Source organism: Ovis aries, chromosome 11 (assembly GCF_016772045.2).
Source record: "Ovis aries strain OAR_USU_Benz2616 breed Rambouillet chromosome 11, ARS-UI_Ramb_v3.0, whole genome shotgun sequence".
Classification (NCBI taxonomy): domain Eukaryota; kingdom Metazoa; phylum Chordata; class Mammalia; order Artiodactyla; family Bovidae; genus Ovis; species Ovis aries.
Window position 1 is genome coordinate 37,702,929 of NC_056064.1, and position 23,698 is coordinate 37,726,626.

Consider the following 23,698-nt stretch of genomic DNA (forward strand, 5'->3'; position numbering starts at 1 on the left):
GATTGAGGGCAGAAGAAGAAGGGGATGACAGAGGATGAGATGGTTGGATGGTATCACTGACTCTATGGACATGAGTTTGAGTAAGCTCCAGGAGTTGGCAATGTACAGGGAGGCCTGGAGTGCTGCAGTCCATAGGGTTGCAGAGTCAGACATGACTGAGCCACTGAACTGAACTGGCAGATGTAGAGAGAAACACCTTCCCAATAATGAGATACCATTAACTACTAACCCAGCTTTCAAATCAGCATTGCCTTTGGATATTTTGATGGCCATCTAGCTGCTTCTTAGCTCATAGAGAGATATGGAATCTGTTCTCTTCTCTCTTTCCCCACACACCTCCTGAATATAATCCAAGAGTCTTTTGTTTCTCCTTAGGTGAGTAAGTTTTCCAAGATATATCACTGCTGAAGCTGAGAACTGCTGGGAATTCCTTGCTTATTTCAAACTCACTGATGCCCATCTGAGAAAGAGAATGAAAGTGGGACAAATGAAAGTGGGCAAAAGGACAACAAAAAGCTTGGGTATGGAAGGAATGTAAAGACTTTATCCTTTACACCCTCATTCAATCTTCACTACCATATTCTGGAGTTGGCACCACTTGCAATGGGAAGATCACAATTTATAAGGGAGATTCCCCTGATTCTGAACTGCTTTATATACTAGAAAATACTCCTTTATATGGAATAGGAGTTTGTCTCCTTAGGACTTGCATGCATTGAGCTTACTCCTTTGCTCCCTTCTGGAGGCAACCCACAGCTCTTAATTGCTTTTCCACAGGCTATGTCTCCAAATATTTGAAGGGAGCTGTCATGTATACCCCTTGAGTAATATACATTTCCAGTTCCTTAATTTGTTTCTCCGAAGACCTGATTTCCAGATCTTTCCTCATCCTGCTTTTTCTTCCTTAGTTAATATTTTCTACAAAACAAAGTGTCTAGAATTGAACAGAAAATATAAAGTGTGATTAGACCAGGTCTAAGTAGAGTGGAAACTTATATCCCTCGATCTAGGCACTATATTTCTGTTGGTACAGATAGGATAGCTTGAGCAGGGAAAGACAGTGGAGCAGGCTGGTGAGAAATGGGAGGAACCCTTTCTCTCTTTCAAACTATGTCCATCTACTTGACCTCTAGGGCTGCATTAGTCACTGATACTATGATCCACACAAATCCCCAAGTTTGGTGAGGAAGTGGCCAGATTGGTAGCCATTGTGGGGAACAAACATTTGCTGAGCTGAGTCTGTGTAATTTGTGAGAAGAGAAAGGAGCATTAGAGTAGAGAAACAATGTGGAAGGTGAGAAGGAGCAGCCCTCTTATCTCCAGAGAAGGAAGTGCATATTTACCTGGGCTAAGGCAGCTTCTCCAGCTCTGCTATCCAGGGAACGCTACTTCTTTTGCAATGCTTTTCCCTATTTCCCTTCTTGGTGGCAGCTGTTATTATTTTTGTTATCATTGTTGTTGTTATTGACATTTATATAACACTTGGCTATTAGCCTTTATGTCTCATCTCATCTCTGGGAGGTTAGTATGATCATTGTTCTCACATATGAAGAGCCCAAGGCTCAGAGAAAATAAGTAATGTACCCAAGATCACATATCTGAAAAGCAACATATCATTTCCTTTTTCTGCCTCTGACCCTCTAGAATTTATATGTAAGACCACATATCTGGATGCAATGCATTTAGGATGTCAGCCTGTCTTCCACCGCATCCTGCTCTTAACCCTGCCTTAGCTCTCAGACCACCAGTTGTTGTTTATAGAGTCTGAAACACTGCTTTTTTCCTGTAGAAGAAGAGAAATGAAGCAGACTACCCCAATATTCAAGATGACCAGGTTTAACTAGGGAGTGTGTGTGTGTGCATATATATGTGTGGGTATAACCCTTAAAGATCAAGAATTCCTGCAGATAGAGTCCAAGTCACATATTGGTTGACTCCTGGATTCTATGAAAACCCCTATGGTCTGAGGGCTTGTCCATTATGGGAGGTTTTGCTTCAGGAATCTTCCACTTGCGGGGGTGTCTTCTCCAAGTTTGGAAATATGTAGGCACTTTGAACGTAATTGACCTTGATGTTGAAGGGTTCAGGTTTGGCACATTACTGCAAGCCTGAGAACAATGGGAAGGGGACTATTAACATGAATTTGGGAAGAGATTCTCATTGAGAACCCATTATGATGGGTATGTGAATGCTATGACTTTCTAGGTACTGGGAGTTGTGATACAAGGATGGATAAGAAGTGGGGGTTTTCAGCTTTTTTGCCCAGTGTCTGCTTTCACGTGACTCTGCCTCCCCCTACACCTCTCCTGCCCCCCTCCTCCACTCTATTGGAGATCTTGATCATGGTAGACATATAGATCAGAGCTTTGAAGCCTTTGAGTAATAAGCAGATCAAAATCTCCAACTCCTTCCACCTGTGAGCCTCCCAGCACTGGCCAACAGAGTCAGGCTCAAGGCAGCTAGAAAGGCAGAAGCCTGGAGGCCATGAGGAGCTTCCCCTCCTGTAGCTCAGTCCTGATCCTGAGGACTAACGGAATGGTTCTGACAGCAGAATTAACTTGATGGGAAGTCTAGGGTGAGACAGGAAGGGGAGAGAGAAGGGATACAGTTGGATTAGGGTCTGGCATCTACTCTCCTGCTTTATGCAAATGTTGCTTTAGCCCCAGAGAAGCCACATTCCAGGACTAGTTTGATGTTTATTTAAAAATACACAGACTTTGCAAGCCATCTGGAAAAGGCTCTGAAGAGGCTCCTGATAAGGACATCTCACCATATCCCAGCAGCAGGGCAGTAAATCTAGAACACGTAGAAACATCAAAAAAAGCCCTTCCTTGATCAGATGTTGTAAAGAATTTGCCAAGTGTGCAGATAAGGAGATCAGTAGAGAGTGCATGTGTGAGTCCTTCAGAGAAAGCCCATTTATTTTCTCCTTCTCTGTTACCTTCTGCTGTCTAGCCAAGTGAGGCCTGCACAACTAGGGGGAGGTGGGCGAGCACTGGCTGTGAGGCTACACAGCCCAAGTTACATATGGCCTCTCTTCCCCAGGTGCCCCGCAACACAGGAGGGTCTCGCCTTTCCTTATCAGTTTTGAAATACGAGGCACAGAGACTCAACGGCTGCCAAGGGAAAAGGCTATCACAGAGCAAATACCTGAAGGGGAGAGACATATTTGAGAAAGAACAGATAACATTTTCAACATATTTAGAGATCCCAGCCCTCGTTCGGCTTCAGTATCCCTTCACCTGAGCTTTTACCAATGAGATGTGTCAAACAAATTAAACTGTTCAGGGGAAGGCATCTTACCAGTCCTTTTTTCTTGTGTTGAAGCTGGCTTGGAGACAACCATGCTGAAATAATCAGTCTTGGTAATTTCACAAGCGAAGGGACTCCAAGCATGCCATGTTTTTTTCTTTTTTTAATAAACACCAACTGCTTTTTATTATTCAGTTCCAGAAACCTTTCACAAGATGGTACAAATAAGAAAGAAAAAGAAACACACCCCTGCCCAAAACTTTACAACCACAGCTCAGCTAATGATATTTTTTCCATTGTTCCCAGTCAGCTCCAAACCCATTGTGTGCAAAGTCCATTTTCTCATGCATCTAAATGATAGATACAGCCTATGAAATTATTCTATTTGTAGCAGCTTATGCAGATACAGCCAAACACAAAGCTTCAGGACAAACTATATAGAAACTTTACAAAGTGGGATTTGAATTTAAAATATGAAACACAAAATCTACACAAAACTGATAAAAATCAAGCACAGATATCAGGACTGAAATTTATAACCCATGTGTGAAAGGGAGTCTTGTTTCAAGTGTTTTATTCTGCTATAGAACAGTCGAGATAAAGATGTAAAGCTTTGTGGTTAGTTTAAATTATATACTCTGTAGATACTATACCAATTTAAAAAGTTACACATAGACCAACAGATGTCCATCTGTTCATCTGGGTTGACCAGATGCTCCAGCTGGATTGCGGAAAACAAACCAGGCCAATGTGGAAAGAAAATCCACCCATGCAATTTGTTTGCAGAGTTTACTGATGGGCACATTGCACTCCTGGTCCGTGATGGCTACTGCTTTCTTCATCAGAGCTATCATTATAGGCGTCAGGCCTCTGACCACCTCCTGAGTCCTGAGTGCTATCAAATTCTTGAAGCTCTACCTTCTCTCTGTCTCCAATAATACTTAGAACTTCTGGTCTAGATGATAGAAAATCTTCTAATTCAGAAAGCTTGTCTAGGTCGATCCAGTTGTTTTTAGGAAAACTGCACATCAAACTTTATGTAAAGATCACCTTTTTCAAAGGGATTATGATATTGTGGCATTCCTTCACCTTGAACTATAAGAACACATCCTGGTTTGATTACTTTGCCAGGGGGTTATTTTACCACAATCTGATGTCCATCAAGGTGCTTAAATGTGAACTGAAATCCACACAGAGCTTTAACAAGTCCTATCTTATATGTCATGTGGAAATCATTCCCATCTCTCTGGAACACCTCATGTTCTTTCTTTTGTAGCAAAAGAACAACATCTCCTGGGTCCACTCCTGGGGCCTGCTCTGCTTCCCCAGTAAATGTAAATTCTCTGTCCATGTTTTAGGCCTTTGTCTATGTGGACTTCAAGAATCTTGACTTCTTTAGTCATCTTCTTCCCTTCACATTTTTTACAATAGTCCTTTTCATTAATTACCTCTCCATCTCCATTACAGTCCAAACACACAGACTGCATCTGCTGTACCATTCCTGGAGCCAGCTGTTTGATCATGATGTGTACACCTCGACCCAGACCAGCACTACCCTTCTGAATAGCTAGCTCCACACTCTCACCTTGGCCACTGCGCGCCACCGCAGAGTGCGTTCTTGCTAAGGTGTAGTCTGGTTGTCTTGCCATTACACAGGTCTTCTAAAAATACTTTGAGCGGATGCATCATGTCCCCTCCTCTTCTTCTGCCATTTCGACTTCTGCTCTGATTGACCATGAAGCCAAATAAGCCTCCACCAAAAATGAGAGAAAATACCCATGCCACCACTTCCACCACTACCTTCCCGAAGACCTTATTCTCCATATCCGTCATATAGTTCCTGCTTCTCAGGATTTGATAGTACTTCATATGAAAAACCGGAGAAGTCGATGGCACCCCACTCCAGTACTCTTGCCTGGAAAATCCCATGGACGGAGGAGCCTGGTGGGCTGCCATCCATGGGGTAGCGAAGAGTCGGACACGACTGAGCAACTTCACTTTCACTTTTCACTTTTACGCATTGGAGAAGGAAATGGCAACCCACTCCAGTGTTCTTGCCTGGAGAATCCCAGGGACTGGGGAACCTGGTGGGCTGCCCTCTATGGGGTTGCACAGAGTCGGACACAACTGAAGCGAGTTAGCAGCAGCAGCATATGAAAAACTTATTTCTTTGAATTTGTCACCAGCATTTGGACTCTTATCAGGATGGTATTCTTTGTCTAACTTTCTATATGCCTTCTTCAGTTCGTTCTCGCTGGCGCCACGCGGGACGCCCTGGATGTACAGTTTCCTGTCGGCCACGTTCGCCTTGGCGGCCGCCGTGCAGCTCACAGGCAAGAAGGCGGAGCAGCAGGAGGAGCGAAGCCGGGCCCTAAGCAGCAGCGGAGGTGTGGGCGCAGACAGCGAGCAGGCACGCCATATTTTCTTCTTTGCAGACAGTCACTCTCAACCCCTTGACCAAAGGGAGTATCAGTTTTTGCTGAAATCATTAAATAGTAGTAATGGGGGAATTACAGTTCTTTCTCTCAGCAGTTCTGTATTGAAACTCAGTTCAGTTCAGTCGCTCAGTCATGTCCGACTCTTTGCGACCCCATGAATCGCAGCACGCCAGGCCTCCCTGTCCATCACCAACTCCCGGAGTTCACTCAGACTCACGTCCATCGAGTCTGTGATGCCGTCCAGCCATCTCATCCTCTGTCGTCCCCTTCTCCTCCTGCCCCCTACCCCCAATCCCTCCCAGCATCAGAGTCTTTTCCAATGAGTTAACTCTTCACATGAGGTGGCCAAAGTACTGGAGTTTCAGCTTTAGCATCATTCCTTCCAAAGAAATCCCAGGGCTGATCTCCTTCAGAACCGACTGGTTGGATCTCCTTGCAGTCCAAGGGACGCTCAAGAGTCTTCTCCAACACTACAGAGACAAAAACAGGATTAAAACTGAATAATCCATTGGAATGCAGAGTTCCAAAGAGTAGCAAGGACAGAGAAGAAAGCCTTCCTAAGTGATCAGTGCAAAGAAATAGAGGAAAACAATAGAATGAGAAGGACTAGAGATCTCTCCAAGAAAATTAAAGATACCAAGGGAACACTTCATGCAGAGATGGGCTCAATAAAGGACAGAAATGGTATGGACCTAACAGAAGCAGAAGATATTAAGAAGAATATGTGGCAAGAATACACAGAAGAACTATACAAAAAAGATCATCACAACCCAGATAATCACGATGGTGTGATCACTCACCTAGAGCCAGACGTCCTGGAATGCAAAGTCAAGTTGGCCTTAGACAGCATCACTACGAACAAAGCTAGTGGAAGTGATGGAATTCCAATTGAGCTATTTCAAATCCTAAAAGATGATGCTGTGAAAGTGCTGCACCCATTATGCCAGCAAATTTGTACAACTCAGCAGTCACAGGACTGGAAAAGGTCAGTTTTCATTCCAATCCCAAAGAAAGGCGATGCCAAAGAATGCTCAAACTACTGCACAATTGCACTCATCTCACACGCTAGTAAAGTAATGCTCAAAATTCTCCAAGTTAGGCTTCAACAGTACGTGAACCATGAACTTTCAGATGTTCAAGGTGGATTTAGAAAAGGCAGAGGAACCAGAGATCAAATTGCCAACATCCATTGGATCATCAAAAAAGCAAGAGCATTCCAGAAAAACATCTACTTCTGCTTTATTGACTATTCCAAAGCCTTTGACTGTGTGGATCACCACACACTGTGGAAAATTCTGAAAGAGATGGGAATACCAGACCACCTGACGTGCCTCTTGAGAAATCTGTATGCACATCAGGAAGCAACAGTTAGAACTGGACATGGAACAACAGACTGGTTCCAAATAGGAAAAGGAGTGCATCAAGGCTGTATATTTAACATATGCTTATTTAACCCTGCTTACTTAACTTATATGCAGACTACATCATGAGAAACACTTGGCTGGAGGAAGCACAAGCTGGAATCAATACTTCCAGGAGAAATATCAATAACCTCAGATATGCAGATGATACCACCCTTATGGCAGAAAGCAAAGAAGAACTAAAGACCCTCCTGATGACAGTGAAAGAGGAGAGTGAAAAGTTGGCTTAAAACTCAACATTCAGAAAACTAAGATCATGGCATCTGGTCCCATCACTTCATGGGAAATAGATGTGGAAACAGTGGAAACAGTGTCAGACTTTTATTTTGGGGGCTCCAAAATCACTGCAGATGGTGATTGCAGCCATGAAATTAAAAGATGCTTCCTCCTTGGAAGAAAAGTTATAACCAACCTAGACAGCATATTAAAAAGCAGAGACATTACTTTGCCAACAAAGGTCCATACAGTCAAAGCTATGGTTTTTCCAGTAGTCATGTATGGATATGAGAATTGGACTATAAAGAAAGCTGAGTGCTGAAGAATTGATGCTTTTGAACTGTGGTGTTGGAGAAGACTCTTGAGAGTCCCTTGGACTGCAGGGAGATCCAGCCAGTCCATCCTAAAGGAGATCAGTCCTGAGTGTTCATTGGAGGGACTGATGTTGAAGCTGAAACTCCAATACTTTGGCTACCTGATACAAAGAGCTGACTCATTGGAAAAGACCCTGACGCTGGGAAGGATTGAAGGCAGGAGGAGAAGGGGACGACAGAGGATGAAATGGTTGGATGGCATCACTGACTCTATGGACATGAGTTTGAGCAAGCTTTGGGAGATGGTAAAGGACAGGGAAGCCTGGCATGCTACAGTCCATGGAGTCACAAAGAGTCAGACTGAGCGACTGAACTGACTGAACCCATATTGGGATCATGATTGTTGCTCAGTTGCTCAATCATGTCTGACTTTTTGGGGTCCCATGGACTGCAGCATGCCAGGCCTCCGTGTCCATTACCAACTCCCAGAGTTTACCCAAACGCATGTCCATCAAGTCGGTGATGCTATCCAACCATCTCATCCTCTGTTGTCCCCTTCTCCTCCTGCCTTCAATCTTTCCCAGTGTCAGGGTCTTTTCCATGAGTCAGCTGTTCACATCAGGTGGCCAAAGTATTGGAGTTTCAGCTTCAACATCAATCCCTCCAATACCACAGTTGAAAAGCATCAATAGCAAAGTAATATCACTGTTTTTTAACATGCTGTCTAGATTGGTCATAGCTTTTCTTCCAAGGAGGAAGCATCTTTTAATTTCATGGCTGCAGTCACCATCTACAGTGATTTTGGAGCCCCCCAAAATAAAGTCTGACACTGTTTCCACTGTTTCCCCATCTATTTGCCATGAAGTGATGGGACTGCATGCCATGATCTTAGTTTTCTGAATGTTGAGTTTTAAGCCAACTTTTCACTCTCCTCTTTCACTGTCATCAGGAGGGTCTTTAGTTCCTATTCGCTTTCTGCCTTAAGGGTGGTGTCATCTGCATATCTGAGGTCATTGATATTTTGCCCGGCAATCTTGATTCCAGCTTGTGCTTCATCCAGCCCGGCATTTTGCTTGATGTACTCTTCATGTAAGTTAAATAAGCAGGGTGACAATATACAGTCTTGACACAGTCCTTTCCTGATTTTGAACCAGTCCATTGTTCCATGTCTGGTTCTACCTGTTGCTTCTTGACCTGCATACAGGTTTTCTCAGGGATCATGCTGGAATTCTTTTATAGGTCAAGTTAAGGCTTCATGAGCCTCTTCAGCTTTCAGTTTCATCTTTCCCATCATCAGCACTGCTTGTTAGCTAAAGCAATGGAGGGAAAAGGAATTTCGATTAATTGGAGGCAACATTAAGGGAATCTAAGAGTGCTCCACACATAACAAGCTTGCAAAGAGGGTTCTGATGGGAAATCCAAGACAATCCAAACAAAAGAAGTAAGGAGGAGGTAAGGTGTATTCTGAGGAATTAATAATCTGAAATGTACTACCAGGAAGAGACTAATTCCAGATTTCTACAGCTTCAAATTCTCTTAAAATATAAGGATAGCTGGGAGGCAAGAAAATTCTTAAAACTTACATTGTGAAAATATGAGGTCACCAGTTTAAAGAATGAATAGATACTGGGTTTTATGAGGGGATCTTGAAAAATGAGAAGAGAAGAAAGAGAAAGCTGGGTGTTTAAGTCTCTTTCCTTTTAGAATTGCAATACATATTACTAATGTTCTTGGCCTTTTATATATCCTTGAGACCTTACCAGGTCTTACCTGGTTACATTTCCCTCCAAAACATGGTATTCTTTTCTATTCTGACTTCCAATAAGCTCTGCCATTTGCCTGAATGATTTTCTACTAATTTTACATCTGGAAAACCTCATTCATCTTCCAAGATGCAGCTCAAATATTTCAAGGAAGACTTCCCACCATCCACAGCCAGAGTGAATCTCTGTCCTTATCTGCTCTGCCCATGTCTCTTAATTCCACCATTGGGCCCTTACCTTGCATATATTTCTTGTTCTTATGTCTGTTCATTTTTGTATCCTTACTACCTGGCGGGGGGAGACATATCTTATAAATAAATATGAAATACTGAAAAGATAAGTGAATGAATACAAGAGTAAAGATGAGTAGATCGAACATTTGGCATAGATGACGTAATATTAACAACAGACAGATATAACAAATATATTTAATTTTGAGTTTTCTCTCTTCTTCACATAACATAGAGATCTTCAAGATTTAAGTAACAATAACTTTAGTAAGGAGGGTATTTGTCTCATATCTCACCTCTAAGGCATCATTCAGTTCCAGGTGCGATGTTTTAAGAGCATCTTAGACTCCCTGAATTGGAACGGACCATGAAGATTATTTGGCCCAATCTCGTTTTCATGACAATGTTTTCATCAAGTGGTTGTCCAGCCTCTGATTGCAACTCACCCATCACCAGAGTCAGGGAGCTAACAACTTCCTGACACAGTTTTCTCTTCAAACGTTATTTAACATGAGCTTTGTTTTAATGAACTTTCTCCCTTTGCTCCTAGGGCTTAATCCTTTAGCTCTCAGAAGACAGTCATAATGCCTTCCCTACCTCAGTCTTTCCTACTCCAGGTGAAACCCTGTTATCCTTCAGCAGCTCATTATATGATATGACAATATTACCCAAGAAACCAGAGGAATATGCTTTGACCACACCGGGCGCAGAGCATAGCACCACCAGCACAGAAGTCCGTTAGGACTGTCGCATTTTCCTTATTCTTGCAATCCTAACAGCTACTTATGGAGACTTGTTGAATATTCACTTATGTTTCAAGCTCTTAACACTCAGTGTATCATTTAATTCTTTTCCTATTTCGTACATGATGAAACTGAGACTTGTAGAGGATAAATACTTGCCCAGAGTCACACTATGAGTACTATATTTCTGTTAATACAGCTTGTGATTATTTTTTGTTTTGTTGACTTTTTTGGGGCAGTCATACCCAGAGTTAACTCCTACTGAAACATCTAACTATTTTCTGCATGTGTGATGACTTGGTTATTATTTCCACCTTCATAAAGCAATTAAGAAATTTTTTCCCCCCAAAATTTTATTATACAAATTTTCAAATATTGAGAAAATATTGAAAGAATAGTACAATGAACACTGTACATCTACCTGAATCCACGGGTTATCATTTTATCAGGTTGGTTTTATATAACTTTTTATTTATACATCTATCTTTCCATTCATGAATTTCAAAATAGCTTGCACTTCTCCCTTAAATTTTTTAGTATGCATTTCCTAAGAATAAAAAATATTGTCCTATATAAACAATTGTCACACTTAAAAAAGTTAGCAATAATACCCAGTCCTTACAAACTCCTTTAACTTTCCCAAAATGTCTTTTGCAAAAAATTGTGGTGTAATACAATTATTGTATTAATATGATACAATATAATACACATCACATAAAATTTACAATTTTAATAATTTTTAAGTGTACAGAACACAAGTGTTAAGCACATTCACTTTGGTGCAAACAATTCTAGAACTCTTTTCATCTTGAAAAACTGAAACTCTGTATCCATTAAATAATCACTCCTCATTCTCTTTTTCTCCAGCCCATGATAAGCACCATTCCATCGTCTACCTCTATGAATTTGACTACTCTGGATACTTCATGTAAGTGAAATCATACAATGTTTGTCATTTTTATGACTGGCTTATTTCACTTAGCATAATGTCCTCAAAATTCATCCATGTTGTAGTGTGGGAAATGTAGATTTTGCATCCTTTTTAAGGCTGAATTATATTCCACTGTGTGTTTATATCATATTTATTTCTTCACCTGTTGATGGACACTTGAGTTGCTTCTACCTTTATGCTATTTTGAATAGTGCTGCTATGAACATGAGTGCATAAGTATCTTTTGAAGCCTTTATTTGAATTCTTTAGAGTATATACCCAGAAGTGGAATTGCTGGGTTGTATGATAATTTATATAATTTTGAGGGGAACCTTTATACTGCTTTCCCCAGCAGCTGCTCACTTCTTACCAACAATGCGCAAGGGTTTTCATTTCTTTACATCCTCACCAGTGCTTCTTTTCTTTCTTTCTCTTTTTTCTTTGATGGTAGCTATTCTAATGGATGTGACGTGGTTTCTCATTGTGGTTTAAATTACTTTTCCTTAATGATTAGTGATGCTGGACATCCTTTCATGTGCTTATTGGCTCTTTGTATATCTTCTTTAGAGAAATGTCTATTCAAGTCCTCTGCCTATTTGTAATAGAGTTGTTTATTTTTTGTTGTTGAATTGTAAGAGTTCTTTATACATTCTGGATATTAACCCCTTCTCAGATATAAGATTTGTAAATATTTTCTTCCATTCTGTGGATTGCCTTTCACTCTGTTTATGTCCTTTGATGAAACAGTGACTTTTTGAATTCAAAATACCTTTGATCTGACTAAACTTCATGTCTTTGCATGTTTTATCTCTACCTAGAATGTCCTCCTACCTTCTTCTGTTTGGATAATGCTTATGCATCCTCTAATACTCAGCCCCATTGTCGCCTCTTCCACGCCATCTGCACTGGAAATTTTACAACTGTATTCCTAGAGTATTCTCTGCAGGAGCCTTTATTATGGCTTTTAGTCTAGAGCATTATAGCCCTCTGATTACCTTGAAGGCAAAGACCACTTTGTCTTTATTTTCGTAGTGCCTAGAACAGTGGCTCATGAACTCCTATTGAACTAGCAAGTGTTTTATTTAGCTGAACACTCTGAACTAGAGAGGTCAGAGGAAATCACCAAGAATGGAGAAAAGTGATGATGATGAAAAAGCATGTGTGTAATATTTTACAATAATCAAATAATGTAGACATATATTATTTCATTCCACCCAGCTTTATTGATGTATGATTGACAAAACTTGTATGTATTTAGGTTGTACAATGTGACTTTTTTTTAAGGCCAATGTAATGATTTAATACACGTATACATTATGAAATTATTACCACAATCAAGTTAATTAATACATCCATCACCTCACATAATCTTATTTGCTTTTGTTTTGTGGTGAGAACACTTAGTATCTACTCATTCAGCAAATACCAAATATATAAGAAAGTGAAGAGGAACTAAAAAGCCTCTTGATGAAAGTGAAAGAAGAGAGTGAAAAAGTTGGCTTAAAGCTCAACATTCAGAAAACAAAGATCATGGCATCTGGTCCCATCACCTCATGGGAAATAGATGGGGAAACAATGGAAACAGTATCAGACTATCTTTTTGGGCTCCAAAATCACTGCAGATGGTGACTGCAGCCATGAAATTAAAAGACGCTTACTCCTTGGAAGAAAAGTTATGACCAACCTAGATGGCATATTGAAAAGCAGAGACATTACTTTGCCAACAAAGGTCCGTTTAGTCAAGGCTATGGTTTTTCCTGTGGTCATGTATGGATGTGAGAGTTGGACTGTGAAGAAAGCTGAGCGCTGAAGAATTGATGCTTTTGAGCTGTGGTGTTGGAGAAGACTCTTGAGAGTCCGTTGGACTGCAAGAAGATCCAACCAGTCCATTCTAAAGGAGATCAGCCCTGGGATTTCTTTGGAAGAAATGATGCTAAAGGTGAAACTCCAGTACTTTGGCCATCTCATGCGAAGAGTTGACTCATTGGAAAAGACTCTGATGCTGGGAGCGATTGGGGGCAGAAGGAAAAGAGGACGACCGAGGATGAGATGGCTGGATGGCATCACCGACTCAATGGACATGAGTTTGAGTGAACTCCGGGAGACGGTGATGGACAGGGAGGCCTGGCGTGCTGTAATTCATGGGGTTACAAAGAGTCAAACATGACTGAGTGACTGAACTGAACTGAACTGATGGACCTTTGTTGGCAAATTTATATCTCTGCTTTTTAATATGCAGTCAAGGTTTGTCATAGCTTTCCTTCCAAGGAGTGTCTTTTAATTTCATGGGGGCAGTCACCATCTGCAGTAATTTTGGAGCCCAAGGAAATAAAATCTGTCACTGCTTCCACTTTGCCATGAAGTGATGGGACTGGATGCCATGATCTTAGTTTTTTCTTAGTGTTGAGTTTCAAGCCAGCTTTTTTACTCTCTTCTTTCCCTCATCAAGAGACTCTTTGGTTCTTCTTCACTTTCTGCCATTAGGGTGGTATCATCTGCATATCTGAGGTTATTGATATTTCCCCTGACAATCTTAGTTCCAGCTTGTGATTCATCCAGTCAGATATTTTGCACGATATACTCTGCATATAGGGGTTTCCCAGGTGGCTCAGTGGGCAAAGGATCCGCCTGCAATGCAGAAGGTGCAGGAGATGCGAGCTCAGTCCCTGAGTTGGAAAGTTCCCCTGAAGGTGGGCATGGCAACCCACTCCAGTATTCTTGCCTGGAGAATCCCATGGACAGAGGAGCCTGCTGCTGCTGCTGCTAAGTCGCTTCAGTCGTGTCTGACTCTGTGTGACCCCATAGATGGCAGCCCACAAGGCTTCCCTGTCCCTGGGATTGTCCAAGCAAGAACACTGGAGTGGGTTGCCATTTCCTTCTCTAATGCATGAAAGTGAAAAGTGAAAGTGAAGTCACTCAATCGTGTCTGACTCTTCGCGACCCCATGGACTGCAGCCTACCAGGCTCCTCTGTCCATGGATTTTCCAGGCAAGAGTACTGGAGTGGGTTGCCATTGCTTTCTCCAACAGAGGAGCCTGGCAGACTACAAAGAACTGCAGAGTTGAACACGACTGAAGCAATTAAGCACACATTCACTCATGCACACTCTGCATATAAGTTAAATAAGCAAAATGACAATATATAGCCTTGTCATACTCCTTTCCCAATTTCGAACCACTCAGCTATTCTATGTCCTATTTTAACTGTTGCTTCTTGACCCCCATACATTTTTCTCAGGAGACAGGTAAGGTGGTCTGGTATTCCCATTTCCATATAGTCAAAGCTATGGTTTTACCAGTAGTCAGGTATGGATGTGAGAGCTGGACCATAAAGAAGGCTGAGTGCAGAAGAATTGATGCTTTAAAAGTTGTGGTATTGAAGAAGACTCTTGGGAGTCCTTTGAACTGCAAAGAGATCAAACCAGTCAATCCTATAGGAAATCAATCCTGAATATATATTGGAAGGACTGATGCTGAAGCTGAAGCTCCAATACTTTGGCCACCTGATGTGAAGAATTGACTTATTGGAAAAGACCCTGATGCTGGGAAAGATTGAAGGTGAAAGGAGAAGGAGCAGCAGAAGAGGAGGTGGTTAGATAGCATCACTGACTCAATGGACATGAATGTGAACAAACTTTAGGAGATAGTGAAGGACAGGGGAGCCTGGTGTGCCGCAGTCCCTGGGGTCACGGACATGACTTAGTGACTGAACAACAACAAGACCACGATGATACATACTAGTTTCCCTGAACTTATTCATCTTCTGGCCAAAATTTTGTGCCTTTCAACCAATATCGCCCCATAGCCTCTATATCTCAGTGCTTAGCAACCACCATTCTACCGTTTGTTTCTATGAGTTCAACTTTTTTAGATTCCACATATATGGAGATCACATAGCATTTGTCTTTCTGTGTCTGGTTTATTTCACTTAGCATGATGTCCTTCAGATTCATCCATGTTGTTGCACATGGCACAATCTCTTTTTTAACAGCTGAATAATATTCCTGTGTGAGTCACAATTTCTTTCTCCGTTCATCTGTCGGTGCATCCATGTCTTGGCAGTGAAAGCATGGAGTCCTAACCACTGGGCCACTAGGGAATTCCTAGGCTGTTTCCATATCTTGGCTATTGTAAATAATACTGCAACAAACATGAGGATGAAGACATCTCTTCAACATACTGATTCCATTTCCTTTGGATGTATACCCAGAAGTGGGATTGCTGGATCATACAGCAGTTCTATTTTTTTTGAAAAACCTCATTACTTTTTTCCATAACGGTGGTCCAAATTGACATTCCTATCAGCAATGTACAAGGGTTCCCTTGTCCACATCTTCACCAACCCTATTTGTCTCTTATCTTTTTAATAGCAGCCAGGTTAGCCATCTTAATTGATGTGAGGTGATATTTCACTGTGGTTTTGATTTACATTTCTCTGATGGTTAGTGATGTTTAGCACCTTTTCTGGAGAAGGCAATGGCACCCCACTCCAGTACTCTTGCACCTGGAAAATCCCATGGACGGAGGAGCCTGGTGGGCTGCCGTCTGTGGGGTTGCACAGAGTCGGACACGACTGAAGTGACTTAACAGCAGCAACAGCACCTTTTCATATACCTGTTGGCCATTTGTATGCCTTCTTTGAAAAAATGTCATCTCAGGTCCTTTTAATGCAGTTATTTTTATTTTTTTGCTATGAGTTCTTTGTGTATTTTGGATATTAACTTCTTATCAGATATATGGTTTGCAAATATCTACTCTCAGTCCATAGGTTGCCTTTTCATTTTGTTGATGGTTCACTCACTTTGCTGTATGTTACTTGGCTTGTTTTTACTTTGACATAGTCCCATTTATTTATTTTTGCTTTTGTTGCCTGTGCTTTTGGTGTTACACACAAAAAATTATTGCCAAAACCAATGTCAAGGAGTTTTCCCCCTGTGTTTTCTTCTAGGAGTTTTATGGTTTCATGTTTTACTTTTATTTTCTTTTTGGCTGCACTGCATGGCATGCAAAATCTTAGTTTCCTGCTGCTGCTGCCAGGGATCAAATCCATACCTCCTGCAGAGGAAGTGTGGAGTCTTAACCACTGGACTTCCAGGGAAATCCCTCAGGTTTTACATTGAAATCTAATCCATTTTGAATTATTTTTTGCATATGTGTAACATAGGGCCCAATGCATTCTGTTGCGTGTGGATATCCAATTTCCCCAACACTATTTATTGAAGAGATTATCCTTTTCTAATATACGTTATATATTCTTGATGCTCTTGTCAAAGATTAGTTGGCCGTATATGTGTGGATTTATTTCTGGGCTCTGTATTCTGTTCCATTGGTCTGTGTGTCTGTTTTTATGCCAGTATCATACTGTTCTGATTACTATAGCCTTACAGTGTAGTTTGAAGTCAGAAAGTGTTACGTCTCCAGGTTTGTTCTTCTTTCTCAAGGTTGCCTTGACTAGTCAGGGTTTTTTGTGGTTCCATATGTATTTTAGAATTTCTTTTTTATATTTCTGTGAAAATTCCATTGAAATTTTGATGGACTACATTGAATCTGTAGATCATTTTGGGTAGTATGAACATGTTAACAATATTAATTCTTCTAATTCGTGAATATGAGATATCTTTCCATTTATTGGCATCGTTTTCAATTTGTCTCATCAGTGTCTGATAGTTTTCAGTGTACAAATATTTCACCTCCTTGTATTTTATTCTTTCTGGTGCTATTATAAATTGGACTGTTTTCTTAATTTCCTTTTTGATAGTTCCTTGTTAGTATATAGAAATGAAACTGATTTTTGCATGTTAATTTTATATCCTGCAACTATACTGAATTCTTTCATTAGTTTTAATAGTGCTTTAGTGGTGTCTTTAGGTATTTCTATAGATAAGTTCCTGTCAACTACAATTAGAGAGAATTTAACTTCTTTTCTGATGTGGATGCCTTTTATTTATTTTTCTTGCCTAACTGATCCAACTAAGTCTTCCAGTGTAATGTTGAATAGCAGTTATGAGAGTGGGTATCTTTGTCATGTTTTTTACCTTAGAGGAAAAGTTGTCAACTTTTTATTACTGAGTGTGATGTTAGTGGATTTGTCATAGATGGCCTTCTTATGTTGAGGTACTTTCTTCTATACTCAATTTGTGGAGAGTTTTGAATCGTGAGAGGATTTTGAATTTTGTTAAATGCCTTTTTGGCATCTATTAAGGTGATTATATGGTTTTTATCCTTTATTATGTTAATGCAGAACATCACATTTACTAATTTGCTTATGTTGACTCATGCTTGCAGGGATAAATCCTACTTGATCATAGTGTTTGATCCTTTTAATGTGCTGTTGAATTCATCTGCTAGTATTTTGTTGAGGGTTCTTGCATCTATGTTCATGAAGGATATTGGCTATAACTTTCTTATAGGGTTCTTGTCGGGCCTTGGTATCAGGGTAATGCTGGCCTTGTAAAATGAGTTTGAAAGTGTTCTCTCCTCTTTAATTTTTTAGAAAATTTTGAGGAGGATTGATGTTAGTTCGTCTTTAAATGTTTGGTAGATTTACCAGTGAAGCCAACTGGTCCTCGGCTTTTCTTTATTAGGGATTCTTGATTACTGATTCAATCTCCTGACTCATTACTGGTCTGTTTAGATTTTCTTTTTCTTCAATATTCAGTCTTGGTTGGTTGTATGTTTCTAGGAATTTATCCACTTCTTCAAAGTTCTCCAATTTGTTGGCATATAATTGGTCACAGTAGCCTCTTACGATCCTTTGCATTTCTGTGGTATGATGTTATCTTATTTGATCCTCAAAACAGTAGGTAAAGTATGCATATTTAGTCTTCATTTTACAGAGGAAGAAGGTGAACTTCCGAGAGGTTCATTGACTTTCTTAAGGCTACATAGACGAAAATTGGTGGCGCCAGGTCTTTTCACTGCCAGTTCATTGTTCTTTTCCTGTATAGGGCATTGTGGAAGTAACTGAAAATGCTTAGCTTGGAGTAGAAAAGACTTAGAGCAGATATTACAGACATTTTCAAAGATCTAAAAGAATAACACATGGAGTTCTTGAAAGGGCTTCCATTTATTCTGTTTAGCTCTTAAGAGTGAGATTAGGAAGGTAATAGGAAGAACTTTTTGACAATAAAACTGGACTTTCTAATCAACTTGCTATAACTTGGGGTGTTAAAGCATCAGCATATGGCCATCTGAAAGGAAAGTTCTTGGATGGGAGCCTGGACTAGATGACCCTGAGATCTCTCAATGACTTTAGCATTCCCTTTGGGTCTTTCCCTGTATCTCTTGTGAACATATGTCCTGGGAACATTTGCATGGCTGGCTTAACCAGAACCACCAGTAAAGTTGGACATCACCCCTTTGTAGAAGGCTGAGTTGTACCTTGCTCCCAGAAGCAAATAAAGAAAACAATTCTGAACTGAAATGAATATAGATTGATTCCCATCAAGAAATGTGTTCCTTTCAGCGATGCTTAGGATCATAATGCTAAGAAAGCCCTCATTGCAGTTGGGACCAAGAAATCAAGATCTCCAAAACTCAGAGGTATAATCGGATGGGAATGAGAGAAACAGTTGTATTAGGGACAGGTCAGAGGGAACTATTCAGCAAGAATTCCCCTCTGTACACCACATTCTTCTCCTGGAAGCACTTTGAAAACTTGACCTTGAATTCTTTCTGGGAGAAAGGAGAAGTCAGTAACCTGGGGAGTCAGAGTAGGAACCAAAGTCTTAGGATATAATCCAGTTGTCAAATGTCCTTCATGCTCCTCTGGCAGCATGAAGTCAGAGGTTTCCAGGAGACTGCTGATTGCTCATGCAATCAGGTCGTGAAGCCCTAACTGCTCAGTGCAGCATTGAGCTCTTGGAGGGAATGAGTATTGGAACAACATCGATGTCTTCACATTCAGTATTTAATAATCTGGACGCATATTGCCATCACCCTTCTGTGAACTCTGACCTTCCTTTCAAGTCCCTGGCCCTCAGGTTCATTAAAAAAATCTGATCACTAGTGACCTGGGTCCCTTTGTAGCTGACACTGCCTCAGTCCTTTCATTTCTGCTCTGGCCCTGACATGCTTCAGGGATGCAAAACAGCTGGGGCTCAGTGGTGAGAAAATAACTTGCTGGAGAAATCTGTCTACAGCAAGGACTTCAGTGTGGAGCTAGGAGATGGGAAAAGGACAGCAGGAAATAAGAGGTTTTGCCCTGCTGAGCAGGAAAATATTGTTTTCATGGGCTACCAGGATGCAGAGGTTGGGGCAAAGATGAAATTCTCTTCTAAGGAAAGAAAAATGAGAGAGAAATAGCATCTCTCCAGCTGTAGCCAAAACAGCTGCAGGGTCACCCTTTGGATCAGGGATCCCTCTCTGGTTTCCCAGTGAAGCTTTAAATTCTGGACCTAAGACTTATCCCCAAATAGCTTTTGAAAGGGTGATTTGGGTTATGTTCTTTACATGAAAAAAAGCTTCTTTTTTCAACATGTAATTCTGAGGTCTTACCCACTGTCTCTGTAATTCTCATTCTGGTCTTTAACGGAAATACAGCACTGGAGACTGGACATAATTTGACATTTTCCAGGCTTTGACATTGAACAAAGACATATGGTATAAGAAGTGACTCTCGGTCCAACAGGATGTGTATACTGAGGGATGTACTTCTCTGACAGTAGGGCTGGGACACACTGAGTGATCCCTATTGCCTTAGTGACAGTATTTGCAATGTGACCAGCTAGGCTCAGGGATGCAACCTAAGACTGCAGGGCAGGTCTTTGGCCTGACCTGGCCTGGTGCTTAACACAGCCATAATAAATGTTTGCTGAGCACATACTCAGTGCCACCCCCTGTGAGAGGTGGAGCTGTAACAACCAGTGCTATTGACATAGACTTCCTTTTACAAGGCCCTTTCACAGACATCTAATTTCCTCTATGCAAGAGCTCTTTGAAGTATGTATGGCAGGTCTAATTATTAACAACTTCATTTTACAGATGAAAAACTGAGCATTAAATGAATTAAGTGGCATCCCCAAAGTCAAACAGCTAATCAAGGATGGAACAAGTTTTTATGCTGTAAATCCCATATTCTCTCTCCTATAAGAAAATAATCCACACTTATGGCCAAAATAGCTTATTTAAAACAGACTATACCTGTGTAAGGGGTATGGATGATATAAGATTGGCCTTGATAGTTGTGAAGCTATGTATTGTTGGGTAAATAGGAGTCGATTATGTCCTTTTATTTATGTATATGTTATAATTTTTTTTTAATAACACCAAGGGGGTTTTAAAAGAATGAATGTGTGTTCTGTGTTGAAATTCTGCCCTTTCCAAAAAAACTGTTCTTAGATAATTTTCATTTCTCTATCTCTATGTTTTCTTCCAAAGGTGGAGACCTCACTACTGATAATAGCTGCCATTTACTGAGTGTTGTATCACTCTGGTAAGTGCTTTCTTCACAAGCCTCACTGTTTAGTCCTCCTCACAACCACCCTACAACTAGTTACTACCATCCCCACCGTGCAGACAAGGAAACTGAAACTTAGAGAGGTCACATAACTTTCCAAGATCGCAATGACCACTGGAGTAAATACCAGAGCAGAGACATGAGCTCGAGCCTGACTGATCCGAGAGCCTTATTTTTGACTCTTGTTTCTTACCTTCCAACCAGAGGAGGAACACCCTTCTCTTGGAGGCAATTCTCTCTGAAATGTGCTTTCCTTCTCAGCATTATACAAGAAACTCTGAACATGGAATTGTAGACCTTCTCATCCCCACTGCTGAATAAATGCGATTTGTAAACACAAAAGTTCTTTCATGCTCAGCCAGGCCAGTCTCCCCACCTCCCTGAGGGGATTCAGGCACTTCCCTTTATTTTGTAATCTCAGGTGGATGAAGCTGGTGTTGACCACCCGAGCGTAGGGGTCATGGCTATTTTTTCAGTTCCTGCAAACAAAACATCTATCCGAGAAGTGAGGAGGCAGGTGGAGGACTGGAAGGGGGGACAGCTGCCTTCAAAAGATATTTAGGTTCCATGTCTTTTCGTGGATTCCCAGAGAAGCAGCTCTTGGTAGGCAAAGTCTTTACCCCTGGTTGGACTGGAGAAGGTTAAAGGACCTCAAAATCAGCATAGCTGGGATGCCACCACCTCAAGTCCTGCCTGACTTCAGTGAACCTAGTACTGACTAGGCTTCCTCTCCTGTCTAGCGGCAGCCTTCTCCCACTGGTGAGAAGAGCCCTGGGCTATCATCTGGTGTGGTATCAAATATTTAGCTGGAGAACTTTCGGAGCGCTTCAGGGACACAGGGAACTGTTTAGATATCAGATTCTCTCCTGCCAGGTCAAGCAAACCCCCTGTTGACGAATGGCTGGGTTTCCTCAAGCATCTTTCCCAGCAGCCAGTTATCTTACGTGCCCTTTAACTGGCTGTCCAGCTGAGAGGCCCCAGGCCTGCAGAAGCTGTTCTTCTAATCCCCATCTCAGGCTCAAGCTGCTGCAGTGGGCGATGGAAGATTGTTTATAAAAGTTGAAGGCTCACGGCCTTGCACCTGGTTTCTGTCTGGCCCACGCTGACGGGGATGAAGGATCCTTCATTTATCTCAGCCTCTCTTCTCAGGCAGCTCCTGCTGTCATGGAAAGCTAGGGCTGGTGTTTCACTCCCTGATAAGCAACCTTCTGAGGAGCTGGGGAGAGCCACTCACAGGCCTCACATACATACCTCTCTTGAGACCCCCACCCCAGTCCAAAGGGCAGCAGGGCTAGATGGGGCAGGGGCTTCTGAGGGTTTAAATAGAAGGTCAAGTGGGTCCTGATTCCAGCTATCTGGTGGCAGGGCATTTTGCTCTTTATTTACAGATTTTGGAAAGAGGTAGCTAAATAATCCATCTGCCCTTTTTTACTTCCAGGAGAATAAGAGAGCAAGGACATCTGCTGGGCAAAGAACAGCAGGGATGATCCTGTTATATGAAGGCTGGGGACAGACAAAGTAGAGAAAGACCCACTGGGACAGACAACACTCAGGAAGGAAGGATGGAATTCAGTGTTAAGAGTGCAGACGCCTCCTCCCTAGAAGCCCCTCAAGACAGAGAGGCATTCACGATAATAATTAACATTTATGGGGTGCTTATTATGTGCCCAATCCCTGCACTAAGCACTTGATCTCATTTAAAACCCAAGAGGTAAATACTCTTATTACATCCATTTAACATATGAGGAAATAGAGGCTTAGAGAGATTAAGTATACAGCCAGTAAAAAGAGCTGAGATTTAAACATAGGAGAGTTCGTTCCAAGGTCCCAAGCTCTCAGCGACCATGCTGTAATTGAGAGACACTCTGTGGGCAGCTGAGTGTGAGAGTATGGAGTTACGTGGCCACTGACGTGTGTTTAGGAACGTGGCTGCCTGGTTATACGTGGTGACGACCCTGGTACTTGCATGCACCTGGGGTGAAAAAGTAACCCAGCTGGTGGGTTAGAGAAAGCAGATAGCAAAGAGTAAGTGTGACTCGGTCCCTCAAGGAAGCAGAATTCGGAGAGGGGGACAATGGAGCTCCTGACAGCTTTGGGGGTTTTGAAGAGGCAGATTTCCCATTAAAAACAACTGCTTCCTTTTGACTTGGAGAAATCCATTTACTGCCTCCCACGCTCCTGGTAAAAGTCAATAACCCTTTGGACATGGATTCCAATAGTAGACAGTGGTAGTACTCTTTGGATAGAACCAGAGGCTAATAATCTCAGTTTGTTAGTCTATTCCAAATAGCTGAATAATGCACTGGCCCTCTAGGAGGGGGTCCCCTTACTGCTGGGTCAGTGTTTGGAGTTGTTGGACAGGTCAGCACCTTCCTCTGCACTGGAGAAACTGGGTCTGGCCAAAGGATCTTCTTTCTGTTCACAGACTGGGCCTTTCAGCCCCCGCAGATGCACCTGTTGTCCTGATGATCTTGGAGAACCAGGGAAGAGGGAGCGGATGGTGCAGTGTGATCATCCCTGGCTATCAAACAACCCTGTTGTAGGGTTTGGAGCATCTTTACTCTCAGAGATGGTTGTACTATTGGCAGCTGAGTGGAGAAGAGGACTGAAAGCTTGAAGTAAAGGTTTCAGTCCCAGGAAGGGCTGGACCAGGACTCAGGATATGTTCCATTGTTTGTTCTACCACTGAGTTGCTGTGGGGCATTAAGAAAGAGGCCTCACGATTCCGGGACCTCCTCTTCTGAAACACAGAATTGTGTCCCATTCTCTGTTATTAGAATGTGTCAAGGACAAGTGGGACCACTTAAAATAGGTGTCCGCTACATTTAAGGCAAGGTGGCTTTGACAAAGGTGAGTCCATGTCTCTGTTGTCCCTCTACCTCCTTCGGCTGAGGTCTGGGCTTTTTTCTTTATTGGAGCAGCCAAATCATCTCC

General features: G+C 41.7%; 1 pseudogene; it reads right to left on the reverse strand.

Moving 5' to 3' along the window:
- Positions 1-3,512: 3,512 nt before the first annotated feature.
- Positions 3,513-23,698, reverse strand: part of LOC101121617 (dnaJ homolog subfamily A member 2-like) — a 30,175-nt pseudogene continuing 9,989 nt past the window's right edge.